Raw genomic sequence first — 6,033 nt, 5'->3', positions numbered from 1 at the left:
ACTATACAATAATACTATACAATAATACTATGGTGTATACAATAATAGAATAGTACATAAATAATACTATATATAATACTGTATGAACCTACAAGTGTATAGTATATATATATATCTGTATATATGTAAAAATATGTGCTATCTATTTATACATGCTATATATACTGAATATATATACATATATATAGAAATATGAAAATATGTAGTATATACATGCATATATGTATATACATATTTCCAAGTAATATATATAATATATAAGTATATAAAAAACATAAAATATATATGTAAAACTTTCCAAGCTTTGTTATAGATGCATGTATATATAATTTATATATATAACATTTGATATTATATATAATGTATATATTTATTATAATATATACATGGTTTCATATAAATATACACTTATATATAACAGAGACCTATATGTATATATTTTATATATTATATATACATACATATAGTACATATATATCTTCACAGAGTCTGACTCTGTTCAAGTAGTCCTCTCCCCCACTCCCCCAGAAAGAAGTAGACACTAAAAGAAAACGAATTTCAAGTCCCACATGATTTATCCGGAAGCAACAAAGTATACTGATAATAACCACACTATCTTACCACACAGCATTTCCTTTGAGGCTTTTATGGAAGCACAATATATATTTAAGGGGACATTATTATCTATGCAATAATTAACTGTGTTCTTCCATGGTTCTGCGTCCCTCTCCATTAAGAGAACAAGACATGGATTCTTGCTGTCATCTCTGAGGGCAGGTGCACACCACTCGATCCCTGGGACATTGCACCTGCAAATGTACAAATCTCCAGTTATCTCTGTGTGGAAGCAGACCCTTCACCCTCTGTCATCTTCCAGCACCTAAGTGATGGGGGCAGGCAGAAAACAGAGCTGAAATCAAACTTGGCAGCAACACAAAATTCCCCAAGGGCAATGACGACAGAGAAGCTATAATCCCACATGTCTACGTCATGCTCTCATCTGCAGGGGGCTCTGGCAAAACTGCAATTCTGGATCACCTTTAGACATCTGATTGCATTTTGATCTTTTCTTTATACCGACGGAGACGCTGTCTGATCCTAGCCCCTGTATAATCAGCATGTTCTTTTTTTTTTAAATTTATTTTTATAAATAAATGGGTGCAGCTTTCTACAGCATCGGATTGCCTTATGCACCTAGAAGCACAATTGTACATAAAGTTCCCCAAGGGAAGAAGAGGCCAGTGCCTTCGTGGGACATTATTTTCTATTAAATACTTAACCAAGGGAGTTCTTTCAGTTTAGCAAGTGAGGGTGCCTTCATGGGACATTATTTTCTATTAAATTACTTAACCAAGGGAGTTCCTTCAGTTTAGCAAGTGAGGGTGGAGAAAGTCTTGTAAAAATATGGCTAAGTTGGGGAACCTGGGTGGCTCCGTTGGTTAAGCGTCTGCCTTCGGCTCAGGTCATGATCCCAGGGTCCTGGGATCGAGTCCCACATCGGGCTCCTTGCTCAGCGGGGAGTCTGCGTCTTACTCTCCCTCTGCCTCTCCCCCTGCTCATTCTCTCTCGCCCTCTCTCTCAAATAAATAAATGAAATCTTTAAAAATATGGCTAAATTGAGAGGGATTATTAAAAGTATTTACTCATTCATTGGGTGAGCAGTTACAAAGCTTATTGAAGCAGAAATAATATCAAACAGGATTATCAAAAGTATTATAAAACATCAAAATATTGGGGAAGACCAGTGTCCAAGAACATATAATTTTTGGCATTATTGATATACTGACTTTCTTACCACTATCAGTACATACATCTTCTAACATCATTGGTATTCAGACAGCGATGAGTATGTTTAACCCACAAGGATTGCCACAATACAGTGAATGTGTCTTCCATCTGCCATACAGCCATGCCAATCTTCTTCATTGTAATTACCATGTTGCAAACAGGTGAGAATTGTCTACAAGTCCCATTGGGGTTATTGCATTCTACAGGGCTTGGCCAGGAGGTCAGAGACCTTTCCCACCAGGCTGACACCCTCACTATCCCTATGGATCTTCTAAGCATCTCCAAGAAGGGCCAACACGAACTCATCCTTATCCTCCAAAGTCCAGTGGGTAGGCCTGCTGACAAGTTTCTCCATGGCAAAACACAGAATGCATCCACCACTTTGCTTTGGGCTGAGGATATGTAATCTTTATTATTGTTTTGTTAAAAAGAGAGTTAAAGACAGAATGAGATTCCAGGGACCTCGTGGGTTGTCTTGTTCCAGCCTCAACACTTGATGAGTTTCTGGTGTAAAATATTAGAAGTCCAGTAGTTCTCCAGGGTCCTGGAGGTGGAGACCAAGAGATGGGTTCCAGTAAGGTTCGGACCAACATCTTTCAGCATAGCATAAGTGGGAAGTGAAATGATTCTTTCCGTGGTTTGCATTTTCAGTGCACTCTGTAGACTTCTCCCTCCCCTTTGGCTGAAATATGAGGCATGAGGCATAGCAATTCTGGGCATTCCCAGATTGTAACAATCCAGTTCGCTTGATTGCAATGTTTCCAATGTCTCCTCCCGTGTAAGGTTTTCTCAGTCTCTGGGCCGACCACAGTTGGGGCAACTATTCAGCAAGAAAGGAGGGTGATGTTGGCTTCATCCCCCCACCAAGAGGAGGGAGGAAATTTGAGGAAACAACAAAACTCTCACAAGGCTGGCAGAGTTAAAATCTGATGCCACTGCTTTCTGAGGGTGATGGGTGTCTACAGCTGAATTTTACTTTGGATGCATCTATAATTTCCAGGGTCCTGTCGTGGGTCCCACCAACTGCCGTTTGTTGGAGTTGGGTTAACTCTCTTCTGTTGAATGTTCTCACCCATGGCTATCTTCAGATGGATCTATTCTCTTAACACCCACCTGGCCCTAGGGGTGGTGTTCTTAAGCAAGGACAATTTCTAGATGACCAAAGAATGATTCTTCCTAGGAGGTTCACCTTTGGCTCTACATCATCATGGTTCACAGCATCCTCTCTTCGGAAGCCCTCCAGTATCTTCAACCTCTACCATGTTCTTTTCTCTGTCTGACAAAACCTGTATGAGCCTGATGGGCCAGTGATTGCAGAGCCAGCCTCAAGTGTGTTAGCAGGTCTGGCATGGATGAACTAGTCCCTTGATTAAAATCCTTGGCTCTCCTCCCCCATGGACGATTGCACTTCCCACAGGACAGGAGGCATTTCTGGTTGTCACTATGAGAGCAGGGAAGGCTACTAACATCTAGTGGGTGCAGGACGGGGCTGCTGCTAAGCCCCTGCAATGCACAGGACAGCCCCCACAGAGGATGGTCTGATTCCAAAAGTCAACAGTGCCAACATGCTCTAAGTGAAAGCATTGTCTTACTCATTTATTAGATGATTATTCCACAGCATTAGCTCTCAACTGGGGGCAAGTTTGCTTCCAAGGGCACATTTGGCTATGTCTGGAAATATGTTTGGTTGTCCCAGCTTGAGGTTTGGGAATGGCAACGACAGAGTAGAGATCGAGGATGCTGCTACACATCCCTCAATTCACAGAACACCCCCCAACAATAGAGTCATCTGTTCCATAATGTCACTCGTGGTCTTGAGCCTTAGAATATAGGGGATGCTTATTGGTGCCCATCAAGCTGCTACCAGATGGTAGCTTTGATGAAGAGCAAAGAGCACAGATCCTGAACTCCCTAGATATGAATCAAGTCCCTGGACACTCCCTGGATATGAGTCACAGCTTGGGCACGTCTAGCTCTGTTTGTGATCTTAGCTCGTGGACATATTACTTCATCTTTCTGCGTCTCTAAAACCTTTGTTTGTTTGCTTCTCTATGCTTCATAAGGTCCAGCGCTGAAGATAATTAGATTGTACATGCTGGTGAGGTTTGCCTGGCCAAGAGTGAGCATTTCGGATGTGTTACCCTGTTCATAACGTCCTGTTTGCAGCTTTAGGAGGTACCAGGAGCAAAGGGGGATATTAGCATCCCTCACACACAAAACCCTGTCTCTCCAGAGATAGACCCTCCATTGTCAAATAATCCCACTGGTCGAAATGTATTAAATTCCTCTTTTCCTGCCTCTTCCCTCATTCATTAAATGGAATCAGATCGTGCCACTCTCAGGATATTAAAGCGAAGGTAAAATAAAGCAAACAGAAGGAAGGCTGTCTCCACGTTGCACACGTGAGTATTAGTGTCTTTATCATCCCTTTCAATTATAACTCATTGGCATTATCAGCCCCAGTGGATGTTACGTGTCTTCTTGGGGGTTTTAATCAGTGGCTGGCATCATTCAGACTTGTTTACTGTTATTAGCGCTGATGGGGATATAATCTTCACGTCTTCCTCTGAATCCTGCCTCCCAAGGCAGAGACTTATTTCTTTGCAGGTTTCTGCACCTGGCAATTCTGAAACTCCACCTCATCGATTTCCATCTTGCTGGTGCAAGAACACACCAGCTTGAGGAAACTCCAAGCATGACCGGCAGCCACGGGCAGCATGGGGCTGCAGGTCTGCCTTGCCTTTGAGGAATAAGGAGGACATCAGACGTAGGGAGGAGGTTTTCCACTCTCCCATTACTTGTCTGACCCGGGAGATGGGTGATTCCGCCACGTTTGATGAAGCCTTGAGGGGAGCAAACAAGGACGCAGTCTGCAAGACAAACCTCATCTCCTCTGATACTGCTCCCTTGCAAAATAAGCAAATACAGGACCATTTTCTTCTTACTTTCTCCTACCCTAGGATCTGTGTGCCACCCCAAGTCAGGTCCCCATTTCACAAGAAGAGGACTATGCAAAGGCAAGAGGCTAAGAGAACTGGTAGACCCTGGCGTTCAGCCCTGGACTTGCTCAGGAAGCCCTATACCTGTGGGGCTGCATTACCTGGCCAGAGGTGATCCTTTTTCCACCTCACCTGATAGCAGGTGCCTCATTGGAGGAAGGTTCCCCCAACCCTCCCGTCCCTCACCCTATTCCTGTCATGTGCTATGTAGTTGCTTGTTAATATATTTATTGTCTGTTCGACCCAACGTGATTGGTTTGTAGTCTGCCTCAACCTCAGGGGCTAAATCATTCCTTGGAAACTGGAAGGCCTTCCACAAAGACGTGTTGAATCAAAGAACTAAATGTTTGAAATAGCAAATGCACGAAAGTCAGAATGAATATGTCCATTGTCTTGTTTTTAAATATAATTCTGATTCTACTTCTCTTATGATTCATTTAATTTGTGTGCAGTTTTTATTTTTTGAAATACTTAGGATCGTTGGCTTGACCTTCTGGTATTCAGAAATTTCAGGGTGGTGTGTGCAGATATGAGTCTTTTTTTTTTTTTATGACAGACAGGTCTCCCTTTGGAGACTTATTTCATATGGTATTGGGAAATATTCCAAATTATTGTTTTTTTCTTGGCAATTTCCTCCCATCTGATCTTTATACTCTTGTCTTTGAAAAATCTCCCAAATTCTAGAACTCAGATATTTAAACTACTTTTGTTTTTTTTTTTAACTTTCTCACATACTTTTACCTACTTTTTTTTTTTGTATTACTGTCTAGGAAATTAACTTTGATTTTTAATTCTAGCCAGTAAAAATTTTTTGGAATTTTTAAAATCTTATAAAGTGATAAGATAAAATTTTATTTTATTTATTTTATTTTTTTAAAGATTTTATTTATTTGAGAGAGAGAATGAGAGAGAGAGAGCACATGAGAGGGGGGAGGGTTAGAGGGAGAAGCAGACTCCCTGCTGAGCAGGGAGCCCGATGCGGGACTCGATCCAGGGACTCCAGGATCATGACCTGAGCCAAAGGCAGTCGCTCAACCAACTGAGCCACCCAGGCGCCCCTAAAATTTTATTTTTTATATGTAAAATAAAATCTAAGAACTTTTCCAAAGTCTTTTTTCCTATCATCCCTGTTTATGTAATAGACATGCCATTTTTAAAATTTTTATTTTTTTAAAGACTTTTTTATTTATTTGACAGAGAGATAAAGCGCAAGCAGGGGGAGTGGCAGAAGGAGAGGGAGAAGCAG

The sequence above is a fragment of the Mirounga leonina genome, unplaced genomic scaffold (assembly GCF_011800145.1).
Source record: "Mirounga leonina isolate KUSES-001 unplaced genomic scaffold, KU_Mleo_1.0 Mir_268, whole genome shotgun sequence".
NCBI lineage: Eukaryota > Metazoa > Chordata > Mammalia > Carnivora > Phocidae > Mirounga > Mirounga leonina.
The sequence above is the reverse complement of the archived record's forward strand: the minus strand, read 5'-3'. Positions refer to the sequence as shown.